General features: G+C 35.8%; 1 protein-coding gene across 1 annotated transcript in view; it reads right to left on the minus strand.

Annotated features, from left to right (window-relative positions):
* The window catches only part of LOC118734420 (eye-specific diacylglycerol kinase-like), a 325708-nt gene that overhangs the window by 301721 nt on the left and 6163 nt on the right, over nt 1-17824 (minus strand). Inside the window, exon 2 of the mRNA XM_036464142.1 lies at nt 14760-14935. The gene's annotated coding sequence lies outside the window, so the exon portion shown is untranslated. The remainder of the gene's footprint in view (nt 1-14759; nt 14936-17824) is intronic.

A 17824-nucleotide genomic window follows, 5' to 3' on the forward strand; every position in this document is an offset into this window, starting at 1 on the left:
ACAGCATAAAAAAAAATTGTTTCTCCTTCGAGCCGGATTTGAACCAGCGACCTATGGATGTCTGCACTGCAGCAACCGGCTGTTTAAATTCCGATCGCCGCGCCAACGTTATTAATGTTGATGCAAGCAAATTTCGTCTACAGTCCACCGCTCTACCAACTGAGCTATCGAAGGCTGTTGGGCATCCGCTTCCATTGCGCTGTTTTGTCATTTCATATAAATACTCGTACTTAAATATATGTACATACATACGTACATAAGTATTTACTTGCAAACATATGAGTGCGAATCTGTCGTCTATTTCCATCCAGAAAAAGTAGCGAAATCAGCAGAAATAAATTAATTTCTCTCTCATTTTTTCCACTACTCTTTTGCACGTCCACATCCAGACAATCTCTTTTGCTTTTGACTTTTTTGCAGCACTCCGTAGTTTGCTTCCATGCTTTGGAGCAACGCCAATCACCCGCGCACATGCGGTTAGTACTCACTTGCCACCTTTTGCCGCTCCTACTACATATTGCCAATTTACGGCGGCACGATTAATACTAGTTGGTCTTAACGTTCAACTGGCTTCAGCTTTGGCTCAGTTTTCTGTGTGTTCTGCTGTTTTCTCTTTGCATCGATCTTTGCATCGGTTGCGCTTTTAATGCGCGAAATTACTGCGCTTTCTCTCTCTCTCTTTCCTCTCTTTCGCTTCGTTTTCGTTTAAATTTTGAACGCTTGTAAATGCTTCCAGTTTTGCTCTTTCTGCTATTTTTAGATATTTTAGAGAAAGGAGAGAAAATTTGTTATTATGCACTTGGCAAAAATAAGAGATCTAGTTCAGTTGCGTGCATCTAAAAGCGTAAACAGACGGCCGCTTTGATCCGGATCAACTCGGGAATTAACTGCAGTCGATCCGGATTAAGTCCGAGTTCGTCCGGATGAATGATGACGAACCCGAAACTCAAATTGAACTGCCTCACCCGACCATGACGAGATAATAACGACGAAGGCTCGGCTAAAAAAAAAAAAACAAAAGGCGCTGTAGCGGCTGTTAAGGTGACTGCATCCCCGAAGACTGAATTTTAAGCGAGCTTTTTAAAAGGTTTGATCCCTCAATTTGTGCCTACTATCGCGTATCGCTTTTGTTTGGTCAGTGGAGCATTAGACCAAGAAATCTCCACCATCGACCAGATATTCTAATTTCATGAAACCCCAGAAGAGGCACGTGAAAAGACCATCAGCACACACCAACTCTTTATCGCTTTTAAAAACGCCTTTGATAGCACAAATAGGACTTGCTTATATACCGCTATATCTGAATTTTCCTTGGAAGGGCAAATTCGTTTTTAAAGATTTTTTAATGGCAGAAGGACACTTCGAAGTTTGTCATTGTCTGCCTAAGGGAGAACACAATATGAATAAAATTCTTTGATCCAAATGATGCATAGCCGATCGGGCAACGAACTAAATGTTTTATAAATATTTGCGTATTGCTATGTCACACTTGCCAAGCCACTTACGTACATGCATATACTTATGTAGACATCCTTGCTAATAGTAAACGTAAAGTAAATGACAAATGTCAAAGGATGCTGACAGTCGCTCGTTAGCTGTAAAACTTTTCCATTGTCTTAGGTCAGCAGGTGGTTATTTGGTGACTTCCACGAATCCCACATAGCTTCGCAATCGGTAACCGCGACCGGCAGTATAGCAACTCAGCGGGCAACAGACGGCAACAAAGTGTGTATGATGTGCATCCATGTATGGTGAGTGACCGCTTAAACTTCCAATGGCAATGTCCTGTGCATTAACCGTTAGTGGATTACGACCAGCACACGCCAAGTAGTTTCAAGGCATGTTGATGTGTGGGTTTAAGGCATTGCTCTTATACACCATACTCGTGCTTTTGGGAAAATTCACAAAATAGATGGCAACGATTCGAGCTAATGTTGTCAACTTACACAGCTTATTGGTCTTGTTTACCTTGAATACTTAGTTGAGATTTTAAATTGTAAGTGAATTGGTGACCACAAAGTCAACAGTAGGTATTAAGAAGAAAGAGTAGTGGACGCGTGAGATCTATTTAGTTAGTACAGTACCCCATCATCGTTTGCCTGAAAATCCATAATAGTATTATTTCGAATTTAATATAAATTAAGATCAACTATATCCGAGGAACAAAAGAATGCCAGAATTACCATCTGCCTATCAAAAAAAAAAAAAAGTGTTTTATCGCGGCGGCTTCCGTTGGAAGAGATATCATTGCACTTTTTACGCTAACAACAGCTGACCTCTGAACGTATTATTTAGTAAAAGCTGGCCAACAGCTGACCAGTGAAAGTATTCAAGTGTTCAAATCTCATCTGTTGCCTAGCATTTTTTGGCTGCCTAGATGACCAACGAGACCTCACTTTCTCGATCCTCATTTAAATTTGGGAACGAAAGCAACTCCCAAACTTAGTAAAACTGGAAAATTTTATTTGTAGAGAGCATCATGTCTGTTTTCTAAACCTTTTCAGATCCGATCGCTGAACATAATTGGAGCGGAATATGCTCCTGAATACGTATCTATTGATATTATTGAAGCTGAAATCCATACTTTGCTAGAGGATATGTATAGAGAAGCCTCTCTGGCTAACACATCGGTGGTCCATTACCACAGATATTTCCACGATTCCGCAATTTTGTGCGACATTTTCCAAATGATCACATAAAAATAGATATTTTCTTTAAAGTGACTTGCAAATGACAAAGTGTGAAAAAGTTTAAGAAAAACACTTTTATTCCTGGAAGTAGCAGGCACAGTCAGAAAAATCCACAGCCACTTGATTCTCACAAAGTGAAACATTTAGCTTTTATAATATGAAAAAAAAAAATTCTATGCTTTTGTTTGCAAATAAAAAGGCATTTGTTTTTGTGCAAGGAGTGTAATATTTCATTAGGACATGCGCTGCCTTTATCGCTTTTTTTTTATTATTAATGTTGCAGCACTTTACGTATGAATAGCTATATATATATGCGACGATTTTCTGCTTAATTCAACAATTGAGATGGCTGAGTAGGTACAAAGAGACTAATACAGCAGCAGCGAAGAAAAATTGCTTTGAGCAAATTGAAAGCATCAGCAACAATTGGACAGATTCAAGTCCTTGACGCTTTGGATACTGGCAAACCTGAAATGTTGTAGGGAGAGAAGCACACTCATTGGCACCAGTAATTCGTTCATTGTTGCGCATTTTATGCTTGAAATTGAATATGACAAAAATATTTGAAATAGAGATTCCAGACGGATATCGATTGTTCATTAAAATTATGAAAATATGCAGAAATTACTTTGCAAGCGACAGGACAATTCGCACAGCAATGCATGAAACTCTGTGGAGGATAATCGAATATGACCGAATATTTACGGATTGAAGTCTTAAGCTGCCTGGCACTGAGGCGCCGGACAGAAACAAGGACGCAAACATTTACGTGTATAGGTATGTGTAAGTGTAAGTGGAGTGGCCATTTAGACAGACATGAAATTAATGAAATAAAGTGAACACACTTGAATTCCACATGATGCACACATACGCGCACACATTCTCATTGTTTAAATTCCGCCGCATCGACTGCGTTTAGATATGTCAAGGTCCAGCATTAGCACCCACGGACGACCCACACAAACGCACGACAGACGACGCACACACGTACACACGTGCACGTACACTTGTGAAATGAAATAAGGCTAAAATGCTTGTCGAGTGCGACATTTTCCAAGAAGAACTAGAAAATCCCACATGCGTGCCATAATTTAATGTTCATCATTGGAAGCAAAGCGAATGCCTGAAGGTGCGTGTCAGAGGGTGCGATTGAATGAATGGCGGCGAATATGTGTTGCGCGAATAACGACCGACTGACTGCCGCTGAGACATATTTTGTAACTGTTTTTTTTTTCTTTTTCTGTTTTTTTCTCTATCCACATGGTAATGCTGTGAATCTGTACTTAATACTGACGTACACCCAGCGCAGCAATTACACGCGCGCACGTACACCCACCCACACTCACCCACAAATGTTGACAGTGACAGCGCATATACTAACTAAATAATATGCAACAACGTTTCTTGTTGACAGCGGAACGCACTTACTCACACGCTAACTTGCGCATCCACGAAAAACTCGCACACCGAGCGCGTGTGTGACGAGTGAGTGAATGAATGAATGCATGAAATAGCCACGCAACGCAATTATTTGCATTGAATCACTTGTGCGCCCAGGTGGGCGCCAGTAGGCGCTGGTAGTCACCAACAGTTCACAGTAAGGTAGGTATGTATGAGCATTAAGGTGGTGTGAAATTACGCATTTTTTGAGAATTTTTAAGTGCCAATACCCTTTGACCCGACTTTTTGAAAATTTTGATTTTTTGAAAATTCTCAACGGCAACACTGCCCCCGACAGGATTAAATTTAGGAACAACGGGCAAACCTCTATTTACAGATTATTAAGATACCTTTTTAAAAAGTATTTTTTTATACAAATTAGTGATTGCTAAATATGTATTTGATAGCCATTTATTTTTCCAAAAAACAACAACAGTTTTCGAAATATAGACGAAAAATCTGATTTCAGGGTCTCTATCAAAGTTACATACAGTTTAAAAAATAAGTGTTAGTTAAAGAAACGCTTCTTAAAAATATTACTTAAAAATCTGTAAAGTGCGTAGAGTTTTTTCCGTTTTTTATTTTCATTTATTTTATTTTTTTTAACCTTTCGGGACACCTCAAAAAAATATTTTTCATCCTTATTTCTAGGCTATAAAGGCAGCGTTCTGAACGTATGCTCAAACGATTTGCAAAAAAAAACACGCAATTTTACTCCATCTTAATGAGCATATGTATATATGTATGTATGTATGTATGATTGGAATGGGGAAATTTTGCGTATTCGCCCAGAGATGGGGGAAAATTGACATGAGCTTGCTTGCTCATGAGCCGTATGTGCGCATGCATAGGTGTCACATCAAATGACACTGTGGCACGCAATAACAGCTAGGACAACTACAACAACAACAACAACAACAACACCCATAACAACTAGACAACAATGTCAACACATCATCATCATATCACAATGTGAAAAGTACATTGCCAACACGCATCGTGCAACGCAGACAGGCACTCAAATTAATGTAAAATACAAGCAGAACTTATGAACCAACAAAGTGTTGCTACTGCTACTCTAAAGCGCAACCACACGCACTGACATACATATGTACATACATAAATGCGTAGCACATTTTTGGTTTTTTTTTTTAATATTTTTTCAACTGTTGTAAGTACATCTGCTTTTTTATAATAAAAATACTATAAAAGATTGGCGCTTACAAAATATGTTAGTGTTTGGCCGAGCTTCTCCTGCGACTTATGGCATGCGCCTTGATGTTGTGTTGTCACACAAAGGCGATTGTATTTTTATGTGAAACTGCTTTTATAACAGCTGGTTTTATTTGCACTGACAAAAGTTGTCCTTTAATGCTGTCTACCATATGCCACGAGTGCCTTCTGTGGCAACAGCTAGCGATTTATTTTTCATAGGCATCGTGAAGTATGCAGGGTGGGCAAAAACTCGGAGTTCGAGCGAGCGAGTGAGCAAACTCCTACTCAATGCCTCGCAGACAACGAGGCACTCGCAGCTCGTACTCGTAGCAGCAATGAGGCGAGGCACGAGAAGTTTGGCTCGCTCGCCAAACGAGCGAGCGCTGCTTGTTTCCTCGCGCTCCTATTAAACGAGCGAGGCTGTTGGGTGTTGCCTCGCTCGCAGTGCGAGGCGAGTAGCTGTCTGCATACTCACTCCGCTGGAAAGGCGAGTGAGCGACGAGCGAGCGCTCCGAGTGTACTATACAACACATGCATTTTTGTGCATAAAAATGTGGGAATATATGTCAATAGATTATGTACGAAAGTATGTTAATAATTGCATGTACATATGCATATATATATGTGAAGTATTATATTAGGGCAGCATTTAAAACAACAAATAAAATTGATTACATACATAAGCATAGATTATGGAATGAATTATTTTTTAGAGTTATATTCATACATGTGTACACACATAACATGCATATTTATATATGTTTGTATGTACGTATTTATGTATATATGCATTTATATATGTATGTACATATGCATGTATTTTGTCTTTACAGAGAAAAGTAAGTAACGAAGATATTATAATCGTTTGTGCCGCAGAAACAAAAAACAAGTAAGCACTTGCTAACACCCCCAAAATAGTTTTCTACTTGTAGCAGTTATGCTGTATACCTGAATGACATATAGTCCTTGGTGAAAAAATTTATTTGTGGCCTGTTGTTCAAGGACATGTGTACATATGTATGCATGTATATATGGATATGTAGACATGGGAAAATTTGCGTAAACAAAGAATAGAGACCGGTTCGCATACAACTTTGGCGTTGCGTTGGCGTCGAATTTCAAAGCAGCCGTCCACATATCCAAAATTTGGCAACGCTAAGGCCAACACAAAGCAGAAAGATCGCTGCGTCGGTCGCCAGCTGTTGCAAATAAATAAAATTAAATGAAATGTTTTTTCCTTTTAATCAAATGAAGGCAAGAAATATATTTTTCATGCTATTATTGATATGAAATATTAATTTATTTCTCGTTAATATGTTAATTTAGTGGCCAAAGTAGTCTCTGCCAAGCTTCATTGTAGAACGCATACTTTTAACGTGCGTTCTGTCAAACCAACGCCAACTACAAAGTCAACGCGAAAGTTCTATGTGGACCAGCCTTAATTATCAAATAGTAGTTTGTATTATCCTACATACATATATATGTATGGGGCTAAACCAGGAATATTCATTTGAAAATGCTGATGTCCTACTTATTTATGAAATGAAAGACAAAATAATGATTTTTATAAATATTATGTTCTCATTTATACATATGTAACATAGTTACTTAGTCAAATTACTTAGTAATTACTTGTATGTAAGAATACAACAACAAATTATTTATCAGAAGCATTGCCCCTTGCATATTGAAAAAAAGTAATAAAAGCTCTCAAAAAAGCAAAATCGCTACAGCGAAAAGTGTTTGAAAACTCGCATAAATTCAAATCCGCATAAAAAAGAACCACATAAAAAGAGACCTAAGTGTTTAAGTTGAAATTTTATAAGCTATTGAAAATTAAAAAAACTATACCTACATATGCTACGTTTATACGTAAGCTATTTGCAAATAAAAATAATTTGCAAATACCTAACTCACTGTTTATTCGATGGTGAAAAATTCTTTTTTAATATTGCCTGATTATAAAAAGGCAATAATATGACAATCGAAAAAGAAAATAAAGTTAAAAATGGCAACGTCTTGATTATAAAAAGGCAATAAGATGACAATCGAAAAAGAAAATAAACTTAAGAATGTCGGCGTCTTGCGCTTATTTGCAAATAGTAGCACTAATCAATACTTATTTGCGTGATTTAGTTATTTGCAAATAAAAAGTTAACTCAGCGTTTATACGGCAAATTTTACCATTTTGCAAATTGTTATTTGCGAATAATACGTGCGTATAAGTACATAGTAATATATATGTATGCACATATGAGCCTACCTAGTAGATAAAACTGGCAAAAATAGCACGCATCTATTCTTCTGTGCATGAAAATATATACATAAATAAATACATACATATGTGTATATATGTATGTATATACATATCTACATGTGTGCATACAATCGTTTGCTCTGAATTCTTAGTTGATGCAATTTTTATCCCATACATTTTTGCTGACCAAACAACCCGTTTGCCTGTCTAATCTGCTTGCCTCATTTGCCTCGCTCATTTACTCGCCTCGCTCGTCTGCTGCTGCAAATGAGTGCCTCGCTCGCAACGCCCCTCTCGCGAGGGCAGACCTAATGAGGCCCTCGTTTGCTTGCCGCTCTACTCTTGCGCCGCCCTCGTTTGCTTACTCGCTCGCTGGCTACTCGTCGCGTGCGCTCGTACCTAACGAGTGCTCATTTGCAAACAGCCTCGCGTGTTCCTCGTGAGTTGCGCTAACTCAGAGCAAACTAACGAGCGAGCGAGTGGCCAAAATGAGGCAAATCCGAACCCTGGAAGTATGTACACCCAACTAAACACGCATATTGTGTATGTATGTGTGTATGTTTATGATCACTCTATTATTTGCCAAAAAATATTATTCAAATTCACACAACTTTTCGCAATTCAGTGCACGCGCGCCGCATTAATATTTGGGACATTGAACCCATTTCCGAGTGTCAATAGTTTTTCATTAGTTTGCAGTTGGGCGTTTGTTGATTTAATACTTGAATTATATTTAATTACGGTAAACATATTTTAGAAACAAAAATACAGCACAAGTTTTCATTTTGCATATATTTATATTCTTTAAAAAAAAAACTAAAACCTCGCTATTAAAATATCCATTCTTGCTGTCATAAGGTTACTTTAAGAAAGAAAGTTTAAAGCAATTCCCATTCTTACTGTCATCAGGTGTGTAACTTGAGAATGCGAATCGCTGCATCTTTTAGGCGCATCCATATTACATAGTTACATCCCGAGCTAATAAAAGCGAGGTAATAAAAAAAGGGTAAAGGGCATGTGGCCACTTACATATATTTAGCTGCCACAGCCTATTCTCTTCTATTTTTTTCGAAGTTACACGCTGCCTAAAACACCCCAAAAGCAAAGCTCTTAAAGCTCTCTCGGTTCTTCTTGCGATTAGCTCCAGCTTTTATAAGCTTTGTTACTGTCCACTGCAGGGTGGCTGTTACCACACTCACACTTGGCTTCCTAGGATCGCTGTACCTTGAGGCACATGACCTAAATAGCATTCAACCAAGAGAATTCGTGGGTCAAAGAAGACCTATAGCCTGGTGGAGGTGCGTTACAATAGATCGTGATTGGTCGCGGTAACTTGCTTCCTCCACTATATAATAAACAGGATCTTCTTATCAATCGCTGGAAACTGAGCAGCAAACAAGCTGGTAAGGCTGGAAGGAAACCGACGAACTCAAACTCATGGCTTAGCGCAGGCTTAGCGTAATATCTTCACCTGAGCAACGATTCAAAACGGCCTTTATTTTTTGTTAGCAAATAAAAGTTGGTCATGGAAATCTAATTTTTTGAACTGATCAAGTTTTAGTGAGAAAAAATTTAAATGTATACATAAACTCTATTGAATATTGCTTCAACGAGGACACGTGGCAATGAATGCGCTTCCCTACATCTGACTTTTGTTGTAGCTACAGGAATGAGAAAGAGGTTTGAGTGTTTTCCACTGACTCGATCAATGCTCGCCTCTAGGGAAAAAAAAATTTTTAAATTTTTAATAGGCGCTTGTCTCAACGTGTGGCTGATCTCGACCCTGTAGAAAGGCGGTCGAGCGAACTCGTTTAAGTTAGCGTTCAAACTAAGCCTATTATCAATTAATTTCTGATCCTTTTCCCATTTTCTCTCCTTTATCATAAAATTCTCCCTTCATTAGTATTAGGGTTGCAGTTTATTAAATGGATGTTTACGATTACGATACGACCGCGTTTGCTTATTTATATTGTACATATTTATTTAATAAAATAAATATTAATGAGAGCCAAGCGGCTGCACAAGGAAGTTCGGCAGGCTTTTGTGTGTATGTATATGTAAGAGCCGAGTTATCGTTACTATTTTAATGGTTCCTAACTAATAGAAGAAAAATATTCGCTTTGTAATTTCCAAATTTGTATGTACATTCATAAGTATTAGAGGGCTGCATGAATTCATTCAAATTTCTAGCCAAACAGAGTACAGTAGATTTGAATATTTTACTTCACATACAAAACACTCAGCGTTTGGAATTTGGTAAGTTAAGAATATACATTTTGTTTTATGTTTTCTACCTTCAACTGGAAGAATGTGAATGAATGAATGAATGGAAAACATTCAAATCATTCAAACTCATTTCGGTAAAAGTTTTTTTCTACAAACAAGTTTTTTCGTATGTAATAGGAGCGCAGCAATACATACATACATACATTGTTTGTTTGTACATATGTGCATAGAATTTTGGATATTCATACAAAAAATTGTCATTTATTTCAATTCAATTTATTTTCACTTTGTTTGAATATTGTGATGTCGACACAAATATCAGAACAGCTATTCACTCAAATTCAAAAAAATTTCAAACCAAATTCATTCATTCGTTTTGTATATGAATAATTCAAAAGCCGTTTTGAATGCATTCATGCAGCCCTCTAATATATATGTACATATGTGGTATGTATGTATGAAAATCAGGCTTTGTACTAATTTCCCAAATGCGAATGTGAAATATGTATATATTTAATATAGTTAGAAATGTTGTCAGAAATAGTGATAAAGTAGCCGCCAGACGCATGAGTAACTGTATTTGTTTTATCAACATACATATGTATATGTGCATATGTATGTATGTATGTATGTCGGAGCAACACGTGCCACCATTTTGTGGCTTTTTGCAAAATGCATTTGCGGAACGCAACGCGTAGGCTTTAAGGCAAAAGAGATTAAATGCTATTTAAAGCCACAATTCCGACAATGTTGCTTTGCAGTTTACTTTGTGCAATTTTGTGGTAACAAGCTGAAAAGGAATGCATGACTTTATTGCAACATATAATTTTCAGTTTAAAACTAGTAAGCTAATGTACATACATACATACATGCATACATAGTTCTGAGCCCTTTTTCTTGCAGAAAACAGGGGAATTGCGAATTTGGAGGGGAAAAATGTTAGAAATAAACGGTATGCTACAAACTTTGTAAGCTTTCAAATTATGACTGATTTATAAGAATTTAGCAAGGATTAGACATCCATTGGACAATGATTAGAAACATGTGCCACTGTTCAATTTTCTGACAAATCTCGCAATTGCGCCTCCTGACAGAAAAGTATGGTTATTTATACCTTAATCCGCCATATTATTTAAATACATGAAATTTTGAGTTGTGTTGTTATGCAGAAGACCATTGATATGAAGATTTTTAAACTTTTTATTACTCAAATGGTTCTTCTTTCATTAAAAATATTTTTCTTTCATTAAAAATATTTTTCTGAGGACTACCCACTTAATTAACAGAAACTTTAATGAATAGAAACTTCATCAAATGTCATGTTGAGCATTTATTACCAGCACTTATTAACCAAATATTTACGCACATGCCAATGCATATTTGTAGGTACAAGTCTGCAAGGTAAAGCTTTGCTTTTCGTGTTGCAATGAAAGCATAAATATTTATTTACGCCATCGAGCAGCACACGAATGCCTTTTGACTTTTCTGTTTTTTTTTTTTTGCTAAGAAATTCATAGGTTTTTTCGGTCTTCAGTTTTCAATTATTTCTTAAATAAATATTATTTTGTTGTACATATTTCTTGTTATTCAATGCAACACTGCCATTGCAAGAGAATCCTTTAATGATAATCAGCCGCCTTAGCTTCATTTTCCCCCGAACCGGTTCACTTTTCACTTTTGGTTTCGATGTATTTACTATGGGCGGCATAAACATTTTCGGGTGAAATATTTTTCGGGTGAAACTCAGGATAAGGCAGGATATTTTTGGAAGCATGAAAAACAGTTTGAGCAAGGTTAGCCCAGCCCCGCATAACGCCTTTTATTCAGTATTTATTTACTTCACTGCCGACAAATAAAACACAAACGAGTACAAAAGCAAAGCACACAAAAGCTAAGTGAAAGGCCATGTCTAATCAATCAATGGAAGCCATTAACGTTTGTATTTAGTCGCCTTGTTTTGTTTACAAAAATTTGTCTGCTTCTATTTGATTTAGTATTTTATCCATTCATGTCATCGGTGATACGCATTGAACTGAGAAATTAGCTGCAGGCATTCAAATGTTGTTTGCAATTTTGACATATAGCAGCAATAAGTGCTTTCAATGTTTCGAAAAGAAAAAAAAAAAAGAAAATATTTCTTAATAGTCTACTCAATCAAAAGACAGACTCCTACCACCGAGTGAACATCTTTTTTTGTAGCCTCTTAAGCCATGCCCATCATTTAGTCAATCAATTTGGCTAAACTGCTTAGGTGTTTCGAAGTATTGGTATCCGAAACTGAAACTGAACTGAAGCTTATTGCTGAAGTTCAAAGCATTCCGATAGGAAGTTCAGAATAGGTTGTATCTTACAGCTTCCCGATACTGTTATATTTATATCAATGGCTTTATATATGTATGTGTTTTGTGTCTCTTTAACATTTTGGCTTTTCTAAAAGAGACGTAATTGGCCTCACCAGATAACAGTTGAAAAGCTAGTGTCGATAAACTTCTTTCTCAATGTCATGCAAATGATCCGTAGGGGCTGTTGAGTGACATTTGGCAATAAGTTGCCTGTCTACACTTACCAACCTAATACTACTTGGTACAATGCAATAAAAAAGCGTTAGGAAGTTTTCGCCCCACTTTTGTTTCCTTAAACAGTTTCTTCTTAAAACAAAGACAAAAATCGTAACTGAAACGTTTAACTAGTCAAGTATTTAGATATATCCACATACTCCATTCGCTACGCTTGTTAGTAGTACTTATGGACAAATATATGCCGCATTGGGCGCTGATATTTACTAAGGTGAACCAAAATGATTGATTGCGCTTTTGACAGGAAAAAACAGAAATCCAATCGAATGCAGACTTACTGACAGCATGTATGTATGTCTCTGTCTGTCTGACGCTTTAAGCGAGTTTTAATCTAAGTGCCTATCTCTCTCTCTGTCCAGCCAACTGTTGGATAGACTGACTGAATGGCAATCGGATTCAATAGAAATTGTGAAATTACATATCCCTAAATGCTTTTGTACGCTCGCAAATTTAACGGTATGCGTGTGAATCTGCCGAGGGCGAACTTTTTGTTGAGGATTTCTACTTTATTCGGTAATACGAAATGTATGTATATACATACATAAAGAAAAAGGATTGTAAAGAACAAATTTGAAACTTTACTACTCAATGCAGACACAAACGGTGTGTGAAGTGTGAGATAAGAGTTTACAAGGAAATCCCAGTTATTTAGGTACTAGTGTTACAAAGGCCATTATTTTCTTAAGGAAAATAAGTTGGTTTTAATCTCAGCTCATTCTATTTGAAGTGTAATAGCAGAAATTGGAGAAAGTTTATTTTGGAAAGCTAAAAGGAATGGAAATGTAAGAGTAAAGGAAGTGTCTTATCGAATTTAAAAATGATGTTTTTTGTTTATACATCTGCAAAGAAAATAGAAAACTTTTTTTTTAAATGCACTTAAATGTAATTAAGTATTCACTCCTCTTAACGAACAAACGTCCACTAGAAAATCGATAAGCTTTTAAAATGGTTATATCACTGCTGGCTAAGTTTGAGTAAATCACATATTTTCCCGCTAAATAATTACATATGTATTCTTATGAGTAAGTCAAAAAGATAAGCCTTAAAAGCCTACTGTCATTTCCTCGAAAATTTATAAATTATAAATAAATTACTATGAACTACATAAAAACTGAGAATTAATACACTAAACATAATTCTTACAATTTTATATATACATATATGTATCGCACCAGAAATCAAGCATTCGAGGAAACCATAGTAAAAATGAGTAGGTACATACACATCCAACCTTATCATGAGTTTCATTTTCCTCGAACCGGGTAATTTTTCACTTTTCGTTTCCATGTATTCACTATGAGCGGATTTAAAAATTTCGGGTGAAATTGTTTTTTGGGGTGAAACTCGCGATGAGGCTGATTTTGTTCTAAATAGTGAACTACTGGTAATCGGTGCAGGTATGAAATTTTTACACAGCAAAGAATAACCTATATACTCAACTGGATTTTTTTGTGGATTATGACTCTCGATATGATTATCTAAATATACATACATATATACAAACGACAGGTAATTTTTCACACAAAAAAAAAATCAATATACTCACGCAACTAGGGGCCAAATATAGTAAAATTGCATTTTTAATTTTTCTCTCTGACGTCAGTATTTTTTAAAAGGACTTCGAAGCTCGAAAGAAATAATTAATTCAAAAAGTTACTGACCCCTAGTTTCGCAAGTACATTGATTTTTTGTGTGTTTTGATATTTTTTAATTTTTGTCTCACGGTCTCAGGTTTTGTCTCACGCGTATGTATGTACATTAGAGTGGTCTAAAATGAGGAAAGTCGGAATTGGAATGCTCTCATCCCCTAAGATTATTCTATATCGAAAAAATATGCCCTATTTTTGATTTTGAAATCAAAAAATATTTTGCGGTAGCTTAAAACGCTCAAAGTTTTCCATGTATTTTATGTGGGGAAAAAAACAACTTTTCGTAGAAATGGTATGGAATTCTTGAAAATCAAAATTTTTCGATCGGAAAACCCTGGTTCTCTCCAGGAGACTTCCAGCAACAATACCCAACTGTTTATTTAATCATTTATTAATACTAAAGATTTTTTACTTATCCCCCATTGCATTTTCAGGAATTTTCTGAGGGTTTCGGCAGACCTATAAAATATAATTACTATAAAAAAATTGGGAATCCCCTGAAGAGAACCAGAGACAACAGCCCCAGGGGGTGACAGCATAAAAATGCTGACTTTACTCTTTTACGTGCATTTTTGGACCACCTTAATGTGCATGGGTCAGCTGTTGGAAATTTGTTACAGTACTATTAGCTTCCATTACGTTTTGCGCCATAAATTGCTTCAAAAGCACTTCAAAAGTTTAAATGTTTACTTTCAATTGCACTTACCTTTTAAAGACTCTTGTCTTTTTTGTAATTATAGCAACAATAATTAAACTTTCCTTTTGTTTAAATCGACGTTTAATCGTTTTGTGTGTATCTTAAGCACTTCTTAATTCATTTAATTGTTTTTTTATTTTTCTTCTTTAGTTTTTGCCGCATTTACTCAGCAATTCGAAGATATACTAAAAATTGCACAGAACAAATTATTTAAAATCAATTTATACCTTTTTTAAAACCACATTGTGCCAACAATAAATTAAAATCATAAAATTAAATACGAGAATGAATATTGCATATTATTTAAAAAGAAAATTCTGCATTTTATACTTCTGTCAACATAACCCAGGGAATCACTCAAATTAAGCCGGAACTATACAGCATAGCCATTCTAAGTTGAATCCCTCGGAACCGTGTCACCGTTAAAAGCCTCGGTGTATACCTCGACGACCTTTCGGGATTCATTGGCCCATCTACAGTCTCTCTTTTCCTCGTCACTGAAGATGAAGCAAATATACTCAAGGCCCATCTATATACGGCTTTTACGTTGGCGTTGGCCTTAATTTTTAATCAAATACGGGCAAGAAATGTCGTTTTTAATGCAATTGTTGATATGAAATGTTAATTTATCTATCGTTAGTATGTAAATTTAGTGACCAAAGCCGCTGTGAATCGTTCATTGTAGCAAGCAAATAGTAGCATTACTCGCGCTGCTATCAAAACGAGGCGGTGGGCCATCATTGCTTGTTTAGGCGCCTAAATGTATACTACATTCTCGATCAACCCATTCTGGAACTAGAGGTGATCTGTAGAAAAAATGTTTGCCGTTGTGTATAATATCCAACAGACTGTCCGGTATTTGAAGGTATGCTCAGCCGTTGTCCCTCAACGGATTAACATTTTGATCAATGTGAGTCCAAAACTACAGAATCTTCAATGGCCTGCAAGTTGTGGAAGCACTCATACTACTTTAGTAATTTTTAAAACATATAAGCAAGGCTTGCAAATCGAAGCAAAAGCTTCAAAAGCTTATTTTGCATATATCTAGCAATTTTGTGGTTGTGGTTGAAAACCCGATAGAAATGCGTCAAACAAGGTGAATTCATACATATGTTTTTATACTTCTGCTACCACAATGTATGAATTCGCTTTGATACTGCTACAGCTTGAAGGAATCAGAACAAATTTGGCTTTCATTAAGATAAGTTTTGCTTGTCTAGTAGTAGGCGTAACAAAGCTGCAAACGAAAGGTTTGACATTGAAAGAAAGTTTGGAAATTGTAAAATAGCATTACTAAATGTTGAGCACAAATATGTATACTCAAAAAACTTTTGGCCAGAAACCCTGGCTTAACCACAATTGCTTATATGTACATATAAAATATGTATTATTTACTGGCTCCACAACTAGGAGTGAAGGTTCATCGAAGTAATTCCCCGCAGAATTAAGTTTATTTAAATATTGCACCACTACATCTAGGGATGTGGAAATTTCAAAAATTTGAAATGACAAGGGAAGTCAATTTTCGATTGACAATTTAAAAAAACATGTTTTCTTATACTATAATTCCGAGATTATTGAATAAAATTGTTGAACAAATAACATATCTTATTCCATTAAACGAGCAATTCTTGTATATTTATATATCCATAGGGTTCTCGGAAACGGCTCTAACGATTTTGATGAAATTTTTTACACAGATAATGTTTTAGATTTAAAGTTATCTGAATAGGTATTATCTCCGAAAAGATTCGTAAAAGGTTGCCACCTATTAAAAGTGATTTACAAATTAATTAAAACTTCTAATTATGGGTATCAAATGGAAGGTGTTTTAAAGATCCCGAATTCTAAAATATCTTTAATAGGGCTGCCACTTATTCTGAATCGCATATTTATTTAATTTCTTGTTTAGTAAAAAAGGTAAAATATTACTATTTATGGGTACCAAGAGAAGGATCTTAAACAGTGCTTTCCCTATATGCAAAATGTTATCACTTAGGATAATAGTGTAAGGTTGCCACTTATTTTCGATTTTACGCAATTTATCTAAAACATCGCAATATGGATACCAAATGGAAGGTTTTTCTGAGCACTTTGGTTAGAAAATATTTTCGATCAGGGTTGCCACGCTTCTATATGCTCAAGATATGTACTATTCATTCCAGCGTATTGCGGAATAGGGTTCAAGTAACCGGTCATTTAAGCACAAGCGATGGGAAGTGACTTATGCAACATTCAAAATATGCGGCTCATATGTATCTACATACATATGTATGTATGTCTTAAATTTATCAAGTGCATATACATACGTCACATTATACGTCACTCATTGCAATAAATGCGCAATTTTCAGTTTTGTTCGTATTAAAGCACGTCTGTCGCATTTTTCACGCAAGGGTAATTAAATTTGCGCATAATTTTCTAGCTACTCACTGCCACTCTATGTATGTGTGTATGTATATATGAATTTCTGTACACACCGATATACTATGTACTTACTTATATAGATTTTTGATTATGTGCACATGCCCTGCTCCTTTGCCAAATATATGGTGCAGGCGTGGAATAAATGAATATAAATTGCATTTAATTTGAGGGCGCCACATGTTCCTCAACGGCGGAAGTAACGAGGCATCCATATATACACATACATACATATCCCTGCAGGAAAAAAATTATCAACTGATAAAAAATAACCAACTTTTAGTTGGCTGTTTTGCGGGATTTCTAAAAAAACTATAATAACTAGTAGTTAGCTACAAAAAACTAACTTGAAACTAGTTGAAAAGTATCTAAAGCGGTAGTAATGCAGATGTAATCGGGAGATTGTTTTCTTTAAACAAGTTTCTATTTAAATATCTATATTTTATCTCTGTACTTCACAAATCCTTTTTCGAATTTTACATTATCATTTTGAAGTTATGTCTGACGGAGTTCGAATATCGGACTAACTACAGCAGAAAATGCAAAACAAATATGAAATGTAACAAAATAAAGTAGCTAATAAAAAAGTAAAAAAAATATATATATTTTGTTTTTTGTCTATTGACTATTTCGCGGCCATCGCCATACAA

This window comes from Rhagoletis pomonella, unplaced genomic scaffold (genome assembly GCF_013731165.1).
Source record: "Rhagoletis pomonella isolate Grant_MI unplaced genomic scaffold, Rhpom_1.0 Rhpom_scaffold_00002, whole genome shotgun sequence".
Taxonomy (NCBI): Eukaryota; Metazoa; Arthropoda; class Insecta; order Diptera; family Tephritidae; genus Rhagoletis; species Rhagoletis pomonella.